Raw genomic sequence first — 17,238 nt, 5'->3', positions numbered from 1 at the left:
ATGGCATGGATTCTCATTCCAAAATACAAGGCTACTCCTGTACTTGGATGACGTCCTAATAGTTGCTTAGAAAGGAAACGGCTGCAAAGCTAACGACTAGATATATACTTTTTAGTGGTCACAGTAAATAATGGGTTCTTTACCCAATTATCAGGTACCATGCACAACAGTCTAATGGGAGTGTGTTGCTTTCCTATTAGCCAGCAATGCTCAAGTAATGCCGGTTGCCCTGGATTTGAGGGGTGTGTATATCCCAGAATGTGATCAAGTTATAGACTCATAGACTTTAAGGTCAGAAGGGACCATTATGATCATCTAGTCTGACCTCCCGCATGATGCAGGCCACAAAATCTGACCCACCCACTCCTGGAATAATTCTCTCCCTTGACTCAGCTGTTGAAGTCCCCCAAATCATGATTTAAAGACTTCAAGTCGCAGAGTTAATTGCAACCATATTATGTGCACTCAGCCACCCTGAAGTAATGAAATAGAACACCACATAATTAAGGGTTAATTTGGAGACAGGCTTTCAGAACTAGCTACAGTTTCTGCTAATCAGAATGGGAGGAGTGGACAGACAAGTAAACAACTGAGACTGAAAACATTGGTGATTGGAAAACCTTGAGTCTAGATGCCTCTGATATTAAAAGTTTATTGAAAGTTAGAAAAGTGATGATACAGTAAGGGTCATTATGACCTATGTATTTTGTAGAAGTTGGTTATAAAAGATTAGCTAATAGAATGTACTTTGGAGCAATCCTCTGAAGCCATCTTAAGAGATGTTTTTCCTGACGCCCTTTCTTCCCAGGGGGTGAGCAACTAGCCACTGCGAACCTGCTGTTAATTACTCAATGCCATTCCAGGTGTTAGGAAAGGGGATATTGTGTTGCAACTACATTTCTAACCACCATCAGTTGTTCACTTCTGAGCAGCAGGTTGAAAATTGCTAGGGGAGAGCTTTCCAGGAACTGATAAGACTAGTTGTTTGGAACTCTAACTCTTCAAAATCTTCTCTCTCTAAAAGAAAACGAAGAGTGTTATTTATGTAAGCCAAGAAGGTGAATTGTGGCTGTCTAGCACATAGTCCTCTGAATGCAATAAAATCTTGCATTATTCGGCACTTTTCATGTACACTTCTGTCCTGAACTGGCAAGTCTTATTGATTTCATTGGAGTTGTGTGCATGTATCTGTCCTTGTGGACATAGTGGTATGTGTGTTTTTACTTAATGATGGGAAGCTTGCCTTAATACCCATGGAGACAGGTAGGTCTTTTTTGGGGGTGGGGGTGGGGGGTGGAAGAACTAGAACAAGCAACTCAACTGAAATAGTGCCTCTTACCCCAATGTAGACAGGTCCTTGGAGGCCAGAATTTTGCCTACTGTATTTAGAAACCTTTGGTGGAAGGGAGAAACCTAATGAGAAAATAATTGTGTGTGTACATATATGTCATTAATTGTATCTCCAATTTAGAACTATGCAAACAATTGGCTCCAATATATATTTGGCAAACTTAGCCCATTTTTAGCTCATGAATTATTATAGATGGCACTGGTAGTAATGCCTATAATTAAGGTTGCCTGACACTTTCCATTACAAGAGCATGTGATGATAGCACTATAGAAATTTCCATGAGGAAATAAAGAATTCTGTATTCAGTGCAGAGTTTGGATGATGTGCAGTAAATAATGTTGGAGGCCACACACAGAATGACTGAGATAAGAAATATTGAATAGCTACCCATTTAGCCAGTACTGTCCCTGCTTTGCACTGCATGCGGCGGGTCCTGTGGAGAAAAAACATGTGATCATATAACTAAAAACGATAACATAAAGCCTATGCACCAGACATGCCAAACCCGTGAAAAAATGCAGAAATTGGGCTTGTTTTTGGTTTAATTGGCTTGTGAGTTGCTTGTTGGCTAGTTTATTGTTTGTAGCTTGTTGCTGCTTGTAGCTTGTTGCTTCTTTATTTGATTGGCTCCCGGCAAGGGGGGGGCAAGCAGGGGTAATGGGGGGAGAGAGTCAGGGGTGCACAGCGGGCCCACCGCAGTCCCAGACTACATGTTGGGGGAGGGGATCTAGTCACATAGCGTGTTGGGGTTCTTAGGGATTGGCTTGTTTTGGCCTTGTTTTGAAATGGGATTAGTTTGATTTTTGGCTTATTATGAAAGTCGAGGTGCTTATTTACCGCGTGAAAGTTGGCAACTGTGCTATGCACGTGAGGGTCATTTTCTAACTTTTGAGCATTTGACTTTTCAACCTTAACATTCTTTTAACATAGCTCTTTTTGGATGGCACTCTTTTGTGTGTACAGACTAGGATTTGGTTTTTTTGACAAATGTGTTTAAACACTGAATGTTTGCATATAAATTTCGCATAACTATTGCTTGTGAACTGTCTGCACACATTCCTTTGGGTACTAAAACCATAATTTTTTTAAATCTAGAAGGGACCATTATTATGTTCTAGTCTGCCCAGCTGCATAACAAAGATCAAAGTACCCCAGTCACGAAACCCATAACCTCTGTTTGAATTATATATTCAAACCATGGTATTGGTCACTGAAATCACATAGTATTTCTAGGCTAATGGGATGATTCTGGGTCTATAATCTACTTCAGTCCAAATTTTACTTCATTTCATTACAAAGTGAGTTATTTCATCGCTAATCAACAGTTGTCCAGGGGAATTTTCTTTCCATGAACATTAGCATGAAGAAAACTTCATTAGTAAAAACAGTAAAAAGAGGAGAGAACCCCTTCTAAGTGAACTGTCCATTGGAAGTATCTGAAAAGCCCATATTTTTTTCGTCCTAAGGATCCAGCTCTAATCCACTTGCTTATATAGATCTAATCTCTCATGAATCGGATTTGTTGTTAATGCATTCACATATATCTTTCAATTTTTCTGAGTAGTGAGGGCTCCAAAGAGGTTGGGGGTGTACTCCTAATCTGAATAATCAGTTTATAAAATAAGAGTGGTGCCAGGAGGATACTGTCAATTAATAACAAACTAGAATTATTACCAATATGGAAGTGCTTCACAAAGTAGCAATGCCCACAAGGGAGATGTTCAGCTTTTAATGGCAAATGAGACCAAAGTATTATTGCTCTATTATATTTGTTGCTTGTGGGGGGGTTTCTGAGAGCAAAGTGTACTGTGTATATCCCAAGAAGGGGGGGAAATGGAACTATGAGTGTTTTTTTCTGTGAGAAAGAGCTTTAAGTGAAATTGATATTTCAAAAGTTCTGTTAGTGAAAAGCCAGATATAGATCAATTTGTCAGTTAGTGAAACCACAAAGGACAGAAATTCTTTAGCAGATTCCCTTGTCAGTGGGTTTGAAAGAAGAGTTTCCTTTGCACCAGTTTCTTCTTTATCCTTTAACACGATGCTATTGACAAAGTCATCAAAAGATCTAATGGCGAGAACATTAGTGATTTTCCTCCACTAGCTGTCAAGACTGGTACTAGTCACTGATTTATCAGTCAATAGATATTGATAATTCTGGGGAAGCTGGTCATAATAACGTTGCCTCACAGGGGGAAGGATTTTTTGCTAATGAGAGACATATTGGCTGATGCTTGTCTGTTTAGGAATGTTTTTCTTCTAGGAGTTTTATGTGAGGGGATAGGAAGTACTGTATTAGCTACTGTTGGGATTTTGTGGTTCCGAATAATAACCAAATGAGTCAGATGCCGGGCAGAATCAAGGGTCTTCGATACTTAATTCAATTCAATTCAACAAGACTTTATTCAATGTGCACAAAGGGAGATCCCTTGGTACAAAAATCAGCCAGAGTCTCTCTCGCAAGGAGCCCCTCCCATCGTTATTTTATAGCACATGGCAGTTACATAACAAGTTACATAACACAAACCTCTAGCCAATCATATTTAACCTTTCTATATATGGATTTGTTCATCACATGCTTGTACTTCTCCACTCCACATGTTGAGCTCACCCCCCTCCCCTTGGCCTTCTCTAGAATGTTCCTAGGGTGGTGAGCCACAGCATGCTTCTTTATGCATATGTACCTTCTAAATCACATTTTGTTTAAAATGAACACAAGCATATCCTTCACTACAAATATATGGAAGGAGTTTAGCAGTAAAGTTTACAGCAGATTACATACAGGGGATTTTTTTCTGTCCTATATTTGTAACTTCTAAACATAGAATGATAACTTTTATAACATAACCCACTATGCTTCAGTATTTTTTTCTAAAGTTAGCTGTCAAGATGCTTCAGTATTTTTTTCTAAACTTAGCTGTCAAGAATGTCAAATATTCCATACAGTCAGAATCTTCTTACTAAAACCTAGAAAGCCTAACTTTGTGAAATTTGGGAGACTGAATTTTCTTTATCACACTTATCAAGGATAGATATTGCAGAATGTTGTGTCAGAGATTTAGGTGTGAAATTGGCCTGTCTGCTTGCATTAGGATGGTCAGCAAGTATATCAGAATGACACATGTTGGGAGTTTCTGAACCTTGACTGAGAAAATCCTAAAGGGATATGAAATATTGGTAGATAGGTGAACAGAAACACAAATATCAAATACTCCAAGTTTATTATGTTAAAAGGGATTAGAGAGAATACATGTTCCCTCTTGTTCATAGAAATGCCATTACTAGATCAACCAATAATAGGGAAGAACAAAATGGTTTGTTTGCTGTATGCGGTAGCCTTATTACACCAGAATAAATACTCTTACAGTATGGATTAAAGTGTTCAGTTGGAAAGGTGGTGAGAAAAGATCGTTGTGCGCTGATCTAGTCATTCTTCTTTCAATGACATCCATGTCAAGTTTGTTTGCTTTCCAGTCAAAATAATTTATTTTTCCCTAGTGGCTAGCTCTGTAAGCTTTGGTCCTGAACAAACTCAAACCTCATAACTCTTAAAGAACTTGTAATCAGAATTGACATCACTGCCTTGTTGATGTACAAAACAGGATAGAATCCAGTTTGCTTGTATGTTGCTTTATTGGCTCTGTAGTTTGAATAGGATAACTAGACAGCAAATGTGAATATATATTTTTTTTTCAGGAGAGGGATATAGTTGCATATATAAGACAAAGCCCTGAATATCGGGAAGGTCCTGTCTGGTCAGCCTAAGAGTGAACTGTAGTAAAACCTGCCTTTCTTACTAGATAAGACTAGTATCTTTATTAATGGTCTAGGTCTTTATTAGATCTTTATTAAAGAGTAGATATTTATTAATGATCTGGATGATGGGATGGATTGCACCCTCAACAAGTTCACGGATGACACTAAGCTGGGGGGAGTGGTAGATACACTGGAGGGTAGGGATAGGGTTAGGACCAAAGAATCCCATGCACCACTACAGGCTGGGGACCGACTGGTTAATGCAGAAAAGGACCTGGGGATTACTGTGGATGAGAAGCTGGATATGAGTCAGCAGTGTGCCCTTGTTGCCAAGAAGGCTAACAGCATATTGAGCTGCATTAGTAGGAGCATTGCCAGCAGATCGAGGGAAGTGATTATTCCCCTCTATTTGGCACTGGTGAGGCCACACCTGGAGTATTGTGTCCAGTTTTGGGTCCCCATTACAGAAAGGATGTGGACAAATTGGAGAGAGTCCAGCGGAGGGCAACGAAAATGATTAGGGGGCTGGGGCACATGACTTACGAGGAGAGGCTGAGGGAACTGGGGTTATTTAGTCTGCAGAAGAGAAGAGTGAGGGGGTATTTGATAGCAGCCTTCAACTACCTGAAGGGGGGTTCCAGAGAGGATGGAGCTCATCTGTTCTCAGTGGTGGCAGATGACAGAACACGGAGCAATGGTCTCAAGTTGGGGGAGGTCTAGGTTGGATATTAGGAAACACTATTTCACTAGGAGGGTGGTGAGGCACTGGAATGGGTTACCTAGGGAGGTGGTGGATTCTCCATTCTTGGAGGTTTTTAATTCTCGGCTTGACAAAGCCCTGGCTGGGATGATTTAGTTGGTGTTGGTCCTTCTAGTGAGGCAGAGTGGCCTCCCTCCTCTGGGGTGAGCGAGGGTCCACTACACTCCCCTTGGAGGGCGGAGCCTAGGTCGCCCCACCCCCCTCGCTGGAAGTACAGGGGTGTGGCCAGAACTATAAAAAGCAGGCCCTGCAGCTCAGTGGGGGCAGAACCTGCAGTGGAGAAGGATGCTCTGTCTGTTCTGCGGAGCCCCAGAGGGAACCCTACGCCTGGCTGTGCCCAAGCCCCAGATGCTGACGAGCACTGGCCCAGAGTGCCCGCCGCCGTGTACCCTGAGGAGCCAGACGAGGCCTGGTGGCCAGAGGTACCAACCCTGGGGAGGCAGGAAGTAGACCGGGGCAGTCACCGTGCAGCCGGCTGCAAAGCCTGGTGCCGATGAGTCAGCGTGTTGCAGCTGGATCCCTGCCGACGCAGGGGCAGCCGATCCTGCTAGGGCCCTGGGCTGGGACACGGTGGAGTAGGGTGGGCCTGCTTACCCCTGCCCCCTCCCCTTGGGGGCGGGGCAATTCCTGCCCGGCACTGGGGAGCTCTTGCTGTGGGGAAGGCACCTCCCTCCCCAGACACCCACCTGAGACTGGATTGTTTGCTGGCTGCCCGAGCCCCGCCCAGGCTAGAGCCAGCCACATGGAGACTGTTTATTTAGGGTGGCCCAAACCTCCAGAAGCCCAGGCCCCAGCCTACTTTAAGACTGTATTGTTTGCTGAGCCCCTTCAAGCCCCGGCCCCAGCCTACTTATAGACTGTTCATTGCTGGCTGCCTGAACCCCGCCCAGGCTAAAGCCAGCCCCGAGACTGTTTGGTTATGGACTGCCTGAGCCTCCTCAAGCCCAGGCCCCAGCCCACTTGCAGACTCAGTTTAAGTGACAACAGCTTGAGTCGCCCAGATCGGGCTAACCCCTGACTGGGACTGTGTGTCGCCCAGCTCCATTGGGGGCTCTAGACTGTCCTGCGGACTCTGGTTCTGGCCAAACAGGACCGGACCGAGTGGCTTCCCTCTGCCGGGGTAAGCAAGTCCTGCTTTGAGCAGGGGGTTGGACTAGATGACCTCCTGAGGTCTCTTTCAACTCTAATCTTCTATGATTCTATGACAGTTTGCTAAGAGATGGTGTGTAGAAGACTGCCATTTTGTATAGTTTTCCTCTATGAAAATATGGATTTAAAGTGATATTGGCTGAGATTTTGTTAGTACTGAATGTTAACCAAGTCCAAAAAAATTTTAATTTTCTAGATTAGAAGGCCAAAAGGGACCACTGTGATCTGACCTCTGAATAACAAAGGCCTTAGAATTACCCAAAACTTATTTCTGTTTGAACTAGAGAATATCTTGATTTTTTTTAAAAGGATGATTTTTTTTCTAAACTTTCAGTGATGAAGAATGTTGTGGTAAGCAACCTGTGACCCGCAGGCCACATGCGGCCCATCAGGGTAATCTGATTGCGGGCCGTGAGACATTTTGCTGACGTTGACCAAACGCAGGCACGGTCCCCCACAGCTCCAAGTGGCCACGGTTCACCATTCCTGGCCAATAGGAGCTGCTGGAAGCAGTGACCAGCACGTCCCTGTGGCCCGCCACTTTCTGATGCTCCCATTGGCTGGGAATGGAGAACCGCAGCCACTGGGAGCTGCAGGGGGCCGTGCCTGTAGAAGGTCAATGTCAGCAAAATGTCTCACAGCCCACAATGAGATTACCCCGATGGGCCGCCTGCAGCCCACGGTCCGCAGGTTGCCCACCACTGATATATCACAACACATGGTAAATTGTTCCAATAGTTAATTACAGAGACTAGTTTCTGTTTTTTTTTTTTTTTTTTTTTTAATATGCCTTATTTCTAGTCTGAATTTGTGTAGCTTCAGCTTCTGACATTGAACTTTGTTATACCTTCTTCTGCTAGATGGAATAGCCCTTTTTATCAAATTTCTGTTTCCCATGTAGGAACTTATCAAGTGACCCCTTACCTTTCTCTTTGTTATGCTAAATGAACTCCAGGAGCTCAATCATTATAAGGAATGTTTTCCAAACCTTTAATCATTCTCATGGCTCTTTCCTGAACCCTCCCCAATTTATCAACATCCTTCCTGAAGTTTGGACATGAGAATTGGAAACAGTATTCCAGTAGCAGTTGCATCATTGCCAAATATAGAGGCAATCTCCCTACTCCTACTTGAGATGCCCAGTTCATACATCCAAGGATCACATTAGTCCTTTGGCCACAGTGTCACACTGGCAGCTCATATTCAGCTGATTATCCACCATGACCCTCACGTCTTTTTCAGTCAGTGATTCCCAGGATAGAGTCCCCCATCCTGTAAGTATAGCTGCTTTCTTTGTTCCTAGATGTATATGTGACAGATATTGCAACTGTACGAAATATCTTTGAGAACCATATTGTATTAAATGTATGTATCGCTGTGTGCCGGGGATTGTTTACAACTCCAAGGGGGAGGGGTAATATAACTTTTCCAGGAATCAAAAACAGTGGGAAGTGATTAAGGTGAATCTTGTAGGTTGTAAACACCTCTATAGAGGTAACACCCCCTCAGGAGACTTGCATATACCATCGCAAGCTGGTTTTCAGAGACCAGTGAACAAAGAAAGGGCTTTTGATATTAAAAAGGCTGGGTTTAAATGGACTTGGGGCCTACTTTTGACTCAGCAAATGGACAGGACCACCTGCAACAGTGCCAGAACCGGGGGGAGGGGGGTCAGGGGACAATGCCCCCCCCCCCACATTTTAACATGGACATAGTTTGGGGTAGCAGGGGGCAGTGTTGTCCCCCCAAAACTGCAAAAATGGGGCAGGCTTGGAGCATTGCTGGCAGGGGCTGTGCTTCGCAGTGGGGGAGCTGTTCACTGTTACCAGCTCCCCTGATGTGAACTGCAGCCCTGCCAGCACCGCTCCGTGCCTGTCCGAGGCTTACAGTGTATGGGGCACATTGTTAAAACATGGGAGGCATGCTCCCTGTTCCCCTCCCTGGTTCCAGTGCCAGTGGACCCCCATTTCTACAAAGGTTCCAGTACCCTTGACCTTATATCCTAGGCAGGGTGCCAACCATTGCAGAACTGTTGGAAAGACTTTGTCCTAGTAGGCCCTATAAGACTGAAGGGTAACCGCTGGTAAGAATTTGGCATGGATATAGGAACTTTTATTGTTTCTATGTTTTCTCTGTAATGCTTTTATTAAGAATAAGCTACAACATTCTTATGATGCCAGAAATAAAGATGCATGTAAAGTGAGAATGAAACAATATATATTGCTTTTCACAATGCTGAAAAATGCAGTTTGGGGAGTGAATAGGAATGTTTTGTAGAGTTAACGATACTAATAATCTTGGCTCTAATTCCTGATCACAGATTGTCAAAGCCCCTCCATAAACAATGCCAATGGTATTTATAGGTACATCTATCTGCATGTATTGGCACTTGAGCATGCTAACAGGTACTCTCAATGCACAATCAGTGTCCATGCAGATCTAGCATACGCACAACTGGAAGCCCTCTAACAATTTGGCCCAAACCCAATATATTTGGTGAACAATGCTGACTTGTTTTTGAGAAACAGTGGAGAAAAGGTGTGGTATTAAGGGTGTGTCTCAGGCCCAACAAGGGACAGTATAAGTTTATAGATAGTCCAACAACAGATAAATGTTTATATACCAGGCTTTGTTATCTCAAGTAGAGGCTTCCCAAAGTCTTCAATCAAACACACTGATTCAGATAAAACTATAAAACAAGTGTATTAACTAGAGGATAGATTAAGTGATTACAAGTATAGAATCATAGAATATTAGGGTTGGAAGAGACCTCAGGATGTCATCTAGTCCAATCCCCTGCTCAAAGCAGGACCAACACCAACTAAATCATCCCTGCCAAGGCTTTGTCAAGCCGAGCCTTAAAAACCTCTAAGGATGGCGATTCCACCACCTCCTGAGGTATATCACCATCTCCCAAGATATATCACATTCACCGCTTCCCCCATATCCACAGAGCCAGTTATCTCATCAGAGAAGGCAATCAGGTTGGTTAGGCATGACTTGCCCGTGGTGAATCCATGTTGACTGTTCCTGATCACCTTCCTCTCCTCCAAGTGCTTCAAAATGGATTCCTTGATCTATATGTATTGTGACAAAGTTCCTCCTCTACCTTGGTGGGTCCTGCACATATTGGCGGATTTTGCTCTCTTCACAGATTCACCCTGTGGGTCAGGAAACAGTCCAGAGACCTTCCCCTCTGGTAGAAGCTATAGTCCAGGTCAATTCCTCCTGTGTTTGATCAGGAGTTGGGAGGTATGGGGGGAACCTGGGCCCGCCCTCTACTCTGGGTTCCGGCCCAGGGCCCTGTGGATTGCAGTTGTTTAGAGTGCCTCCTGGTACAGTTGCACAACACCTACAACTCCCTGGGCTACTTCCCCATGGCCTCCTCCCAACACCTTCTTTGTCCTCACCACCGGACCTTCCTCCTGATGTCTGATAACGCTTGTACTTCTCCGTCCTCCAGCAGTACACCTACTCACTCTCAGCTTCTTGCACACCTCTTGCTCCCAGTTCCTCACACACTCTTCCTCTCCTCTGGCTCCCCCTAGCTTGACTCGAGTGAGCCCTTTTATAGCATCAGAGGGGCCTTAATTAGAGTCAGGTGCTTAACTGCCTCACCTGACACTTAGCAGGTTAATTGGAGTCAGGTGGTCTATTAGCCTGGAGCAGCCCCTGCTCTGGTCACTCAGGGAACAGAAAACTACTTATCCAGTGGCCAGTATATCTCCCTTCTGCTACTCTGCTGTTCCCAACTGGTCTTGGTCTATCACAGTATAGATGCATATAAGTCAGGATTGGTACAAAGAAAATAAAAGGATAAACACACAAGCTAATTCCTAAACTTTTCAAAGGTTAATAGGTTTAAAAGCAAAGGATCTGTCTCACCATAAGCTGTGGTAAAATTTCACAGGCTGCATTTCTTTTCAGCCTGGGACCACTCCTCCTTTGTTCAGTTGTTTGAGAGTCCTTGTTGTCATGAGCAGAGAGATGGAAAATGGAGAGGGGTGGCTAGGGACACTTCCCTCTCTTCTTATATCTCAACCCTTTGTGCTGGAAAAATCCTTGCTGGGTCATAGGGGCAGGCATTTCCATTGCGTATGTAAGCTCCAAACTGTCCTTTAGATGAATTGTACATTTCTTCTTTACAACTCCTCACCCCCTCTGCTGCAGAATGTCTGATTAAGCCGGGAATGCCTCTTTAGCATTTTGCTGGCATGCTAGGGTGTCTTTGTCTCTGGAAAATTGATTTGTGGGCATTACCCAGAACTACAACATGTTTCAGTAACAATCATGTAGCAAAGTTGCATAATTTTTACATGCAGTGTTGTTACACACATTTCAACGGGATGATAATATTATGAGTTTTCAAATGATACCTCACCAGCCATACTTTGTACAAAATGTAACATAGCCATATAAAAATGGTGAACGTGGGGTACAGGGTGACACAGTAACTTTGACTATAAACACGGTCTTCCATCTCTAGAATTCTGTAGATTGCTATGTCAACAGGGCCGGCTCTAACTTTTTTGCCGCACCCCGCGCCGCCCCCCCGCTGAGCGCCGCGCCGCCGGAGCCCGCCCCCCCGCCGAACGCTGCCGGAACCCCCCCCGAGCGCCACGCCCCGTGCCGCCCCCCCGCCAAGCACCACGCCGCCGGAGCCCAGCCCTGCCCCCCGCCAAGTGCCGCCGGAGCGCCCCCCCGCGGAATGCCGCGCCGCGCTCCCCCCACCGCCCCTTACCAGGTGCCGCCCCAAGCATGTGCTTGGGTGCCTGGTGCCTGGAGCCGGCCCTGTATGTCAGTGCATGACTCCCAGGTGACCTTGAAGATTCCTTATTTCAGTTTATTTTAAACTTAAACAACACAGTTTGTACTAGAATCTTTCTCTTTAAATTTGCAGACACTTATAGCCAATCTTATGTAACAGACTAAACTGAACTTCTGTTAGCTTTGCACAACAGTAATTCAAGGAGATGGGTAGGGAATTACTAAATCTAAAAGAAAATCAGGGGAAACTCTACCACTTGGGGCTTGTTGGGCACTACCTCATTTTGAAAATAGAGGAAAATATAATAAAGTAAAGCTTCCTTAATCCCAATTCTAAGCATCATTCATTGCTACCAATGTAATAGAATAGCTCTTTTAGATAAGGGACCTATGCATGGGCAGATGTGCCAGTTCCCCTGGCTTTATAAGGCAAATGTGAACACTCCAGGACTGATCAGCTTGTCACCCATAACACTGAAAAATAGAAGTGCCTCCTTAACTTTGGATAACTACTCACACCAATCTGCGAGTCTTCTGAACACATTCATCACTAAGCCAAGTGGAGAGAAAGCTAGCCAAGTTCAGAGCCATTTATAATTTGAAGGCACATTTTCATATTCTAGAAAGAACTATAAGCATAAGTAAAGGATTAATGTGATTTTTAAGAACCTGTCTATCAAGGCCCCATCATCATATAGGAGATGGGAAGAACCTGGCATGACTCTGAATCCAGTTTGAGTCTGCATGGCTGACAGTTTGAGACTTTTTTTCTTCGTGTTAAAATGACCACTTTCGATATAGAAATAACGGACACAACCATAATACCACCAGCGGAGTCACTTTTTCAGAACACAACTGCTCTACCAGGAAGAGTGAAAAGGTAAAAATTTGTAAAGAAAACAGAGTGAGGAAAAACAAAACGCATGAAAACAAACTGTAAATCAATCAAATGCTGGCGTCTAGTGCATGTTTGAAGAATACCTACACCTCTACCTCGATATAACGCTGTCCTCAGGAGCCAAAAAATCTTACCGCATTATAGGTGAAACCGCGTTATATTAAACTTGCTTTGATCCACCGGAGTGCGCAGCCCCGCCACCCCGGAGCACTGCTTTACCGCGTTGTATCCAAATTCGTGTTATATTGGGTAGCGTTATATCGAGGTAGAGGTGTATATAGCATCAGTTAAACCATCTGTTCTTTAACATTGAAAAGAACCTGAATCGATGGGTGATATAATAATTGGGCACATTTTGAATTAGAATATGCATCTGCTGATTTAATTCATATTGGCGTGAGTCATTAGTGCAATATGTGTTATTTGTGCTCACAGTTCCAGCATGCTACTTGGAGAACATACCCAACCAGTGACCTTCACTAAAATATATTGTATGACTTGTGTCTCTTAGAACTTCATGCTGCTGTACTTATTGATTTTTATTTTACTTGAACAAAATTGCTATTTATGGTTGTATTTGTCACACAATAATTTCATATTGTGTTTGGCATAAAATATTTTTTGTACAAATAGATACACTAGAATTTTTTTTCTGTTTTTGTTTTTCATTTTCTAACAGAGTAAGAAAGTATAGCTGACTCATCTCATATTTTTTTTAAAAAAAACATACACATATTTTGTTTTGATATCAGTCTGTAAGGTTTTTTTAAACTTCAGTGTCCTTATGCTGAATTTTTCCAAAATTCTTTGTAAGTGACAGTCATTGCATAAATAAAATATTTTCCTAAGATGCGGTTTGATTCCACTCTTCAAAGGGCAAGTGGTGATGTTAATACCAAGCAAAGATTATTCATGGCATGTAAGGTCAGATTGCTCCCTAAACAGGAAACTCTTGCAGGAGAGAGGCGCTGGTAAATTCTTACTTTCAAAGTCTCTTGGGAATTTTTCCATCAGGCCTGTTTGCCGCTCCTGCCCCCTTTTCCCCTTCCACCATGGAACTAACTTCAAGTTTAGCCCTCTCAACTCAAAATTTGAGTCTACTAGAGGCCAATTCCATCTGGGGGAGTGGGGGAGACTGTGGTTCCATATTCGTCCCCATTGCATGACTGTAAACAGTCACCACTCCCCCAAACATAGTTCTGAGTATAGTGGTTAAAGCAGGGAGAGAGAAATTTGCCAAAACCTTATTCAGGCAAACTCCACTGCCTTGACTAAAACATTTTGATCAAGTCTAAGTTAAGTGGTAGAGTAGAGCATGGATTGTTGTAGCCCCATTTAGATGTTACACCAGGGGTAGGCAACCTATGGCACGTGTGCCAAAGGCAGCACACGAGCTGATTTTCAGTGGCACTCACACTGCCCGAGTCCTGGCCACCGGTCTGGGGGGCTCTGCATTTTAATTTCATTTTAAATGAAGCTTCTTAAACATTTTAAAAATCTTACTTACTTTACATAAAACAATAGTTTAGTTATATATTGTAGACGTATAGAAAGAGACCTTCTAAAAACGTTAAAATGTATTACTGGCACGCGAAACCTTAAATTAGAGTGAATAAATGAAGACTTGGCACACCACTTCTGAAAGGTTGCCGACCCCTGTGTTAAACCTTCCAACTTCAACCCTAGTTACCACTGAACTACAGTGTGAAATGCATGTTTGAAAGGACCCTGCAGTTGCCTGAATAGTTGTGATATTAATTGTGAACATTTAGAGTGACAAATGGGGAGGGGCAGATAAGTGAGGAGGTAGGGGGTCTTCATAAACAGGAAATAGTCTTCTGTTCATCCCAACCGTGGTATGTTTGGGTCTCAGATGGGGATATAATAAAGACCCAACAGATCAGAAAATACTTCTGCAAAAATAAATGGGGGGGGGGGAGAAAACAAAGGCAAGCCCTTCAGATCAGACAAAAAGCTACACAGAGTTAGCAGCAGAACAGGCAGAGAAGAGGCCTGAAAACTCAGACTCCAGAGAGAACTAGTATGGTGAGTCCAGACTGCAACAGGGAGTGAGGATAAGAAAGTAAAGGACACTGAAACTAAGGCTAGGCCCACAGCAACACAAGTTTGATTCCTTAAAGAGCCCCATCACCTTACTCCACACAGAGGCAACAAAGAAAAAGGAATGAAGGGCAGGTAGAGAATCTGTAGTCTGGGAAACTAGTAGAGATGGCCACATCTAATCTAGCCTTTTTCCAAAGGCCATCCCCAGCACAATTTGATTTCCAGAACCCTAATGGATGTCCATTCTGGGTAAACAGATTCCACAGGTTTCACCAGGCATACAGTTTAGATCAAAAATCAGGGGAGGAACAAGTTAATACCTTGTATTGTCAGTTGGCATGTGTGTATCTTCTCTCCGTATGCTGCACCAGCTCTGCGCAGATAGCACCCCATAGTACTACCCAGAAAAACCATAGATTTGAGTGGCGAAGGAGCTTGGCCAAGTTTATTGTCAATGAGACACGGTGCTAGTGCCCTGGCCTCATGGTTACAGGTACATTAATTCATGTATGCCTATGACAATGGACCAGCTCAGTCAGCAGCAGGACTTTTTGCTGCCCCCTTGGCTGGACAAAGGTGCCTCTGCTATGATTTCTCTTGTATACGTTGATACAAACAAGATATGTATTATATTCCTGATGTGGCTAGTTAACAATACTGCACCTTGTACCGGCTTGTTAGAACAAAACATCTCTATCCATCATCCTCTCCTCCCATCCTTGTCTTGTTTGGGGCCGGTGTGTTCCTGTACCATCTTCCAGGATTGTGTTTATGCCATAACTCTATGTTGGGGTGTACCTGCAGTAGCCTCCTGGAATGAGTTTACATGAATACCCAGTACTTAGTACTTTTTAGAAGTTCTGGTGTTTTAGCAACACTAACCATGTTTTTACCAAATTCATGTACTGGACAGCAAACTTGCAAGCAAGTGTCTGCTTTATGACAGCCCTGCCTTTTGCTCATAGCCTGGCTTTTTCTGACTTTGGTTCAGGCCTCAGGTCTTAAACCAGGCCCAGTGCTCCAGACCCTTTCCTTGGTCTATTTAATGGGACCTGTAGCAGAGGCCATTATCCTTTCTACAAGCCTCACTGCTGCTCAGATGAAACAGTTCAATACAGAAGAAGGAAGTTCAATATAAAACCGATCAGAAGAGGGACTTTGACAGGCACCATGGAGTGAAATCTTTGGGAATACTGAATCCAGGAGATCATGTTTGGATGAAAAACTCTGAAGAAAAGGTGACTGTGAAGGGATGTTCCAGGATGCCTCAATCCTGTTTTTCTCAGGGTGCCAGCAGGAATCATCTGTCGGAATGAGTGTCATCTTATGTCACCAGGTGGACCTCCAATACACTCAGATTGCTACTCTGAGACTAAAGCTGTGAACAATACTGCATCTGTCCACACAGAATTGCCAGCATGTCCTACATATCCTTTCCCTGCAAAGAGATAGCCTCCTGCATTCCTGAAGGATTACATACAGCTTTCAAGAAAATCAAAGGACTAGTTGTTGAGTGTCTTAGAGGGGCAGAATAAATCCCTGACACAGTGCTGAGGGTTCAGGCAGTCTACCCTGTCCTTGATGGGGCTATTTATTCTTATTTTCTGCTGATACTTTATTCCTGTTATATGTTTTTAAAGTAAAGTTTGGATAAAGATTTGATCACCCTTCCTTCTTCAGAAAGGGGTATGTGGTATTAGTCCAGAACACTGAGAGTGACTGCTACGGGGCCTAGAACAAAGAGGTAGAAGTCAGTGTAAATAGGAAATAAAGTCAATCTTGTATTCATCTCAACCCATGGTGTGCTCGATCTCTGTTTTCAATAGTCTCCTTTCCAAGGAGTCCAGATGTAGGTTGAAGGGAAAGTGATGCATTAGGAGCATAAATCCAGCTCTTGATATGGATGGAATTCTAAGGAAAGGACTCAATAGACTGCCACTGGAAGTAAATATACAGCATCATCTGTGGAGAGACATAAACCCCGGAGAAGTCAGCAGGTGTAGCTGATGTCAGTTGGACCCATGAAGAGAAGTTAGGGATGGTTGCAGGGACATTTGTGGGAGTCACGTTTGTGTGTTGGGAAGCACACAAATTGCTGCCTTGCTGGGGACTGTGAAGAACAAATCGGTGAATTTGTTTTGTGGCTGTATTTGAGAGTGATGAGTGGGAGAATAGATTGTTTTGGGGGCTTGGAAGGCAATTGATTGGAATTTGTGGGGTCTGGTGAGAACAGTTCTACTTATGAATAGGTATGCAGGCCTCTAGTTATATACAAAGGTGCTTGTAAAAGAGGAAGTTTGATAAGTATCTCTTTAAAAAGAGAAAATCAGACTTCCAAAACATTGCCCACATACATGAGTGATATTTAGCTAAAGAGGAAAAGGGTTGGTTGTTTTCTCAATCAAGCTATATTGTATATTTCAGTGTTATGGTAGAGGCAGGATGGGTGAAAGTGCAATCAACTTAGATCACAATACCATGATCATATTCAAATTT

This window comes from Emys orbicularis, chromosome 3, assembly GCF_028017835.1.
Source record: "Emys orbicularis isolate rEmyOrb1 chromosome 3, rEmyOrb1.hap1, whole genome shotgun sequence".
Lineage (NCBI taxonomy): Eukaryota > Metazoa > Chordata > Testudines > Emydidae > Emys > Emys orbicularis.
This window is presented reverse-complemented; position numbering follows the sequence as displayed.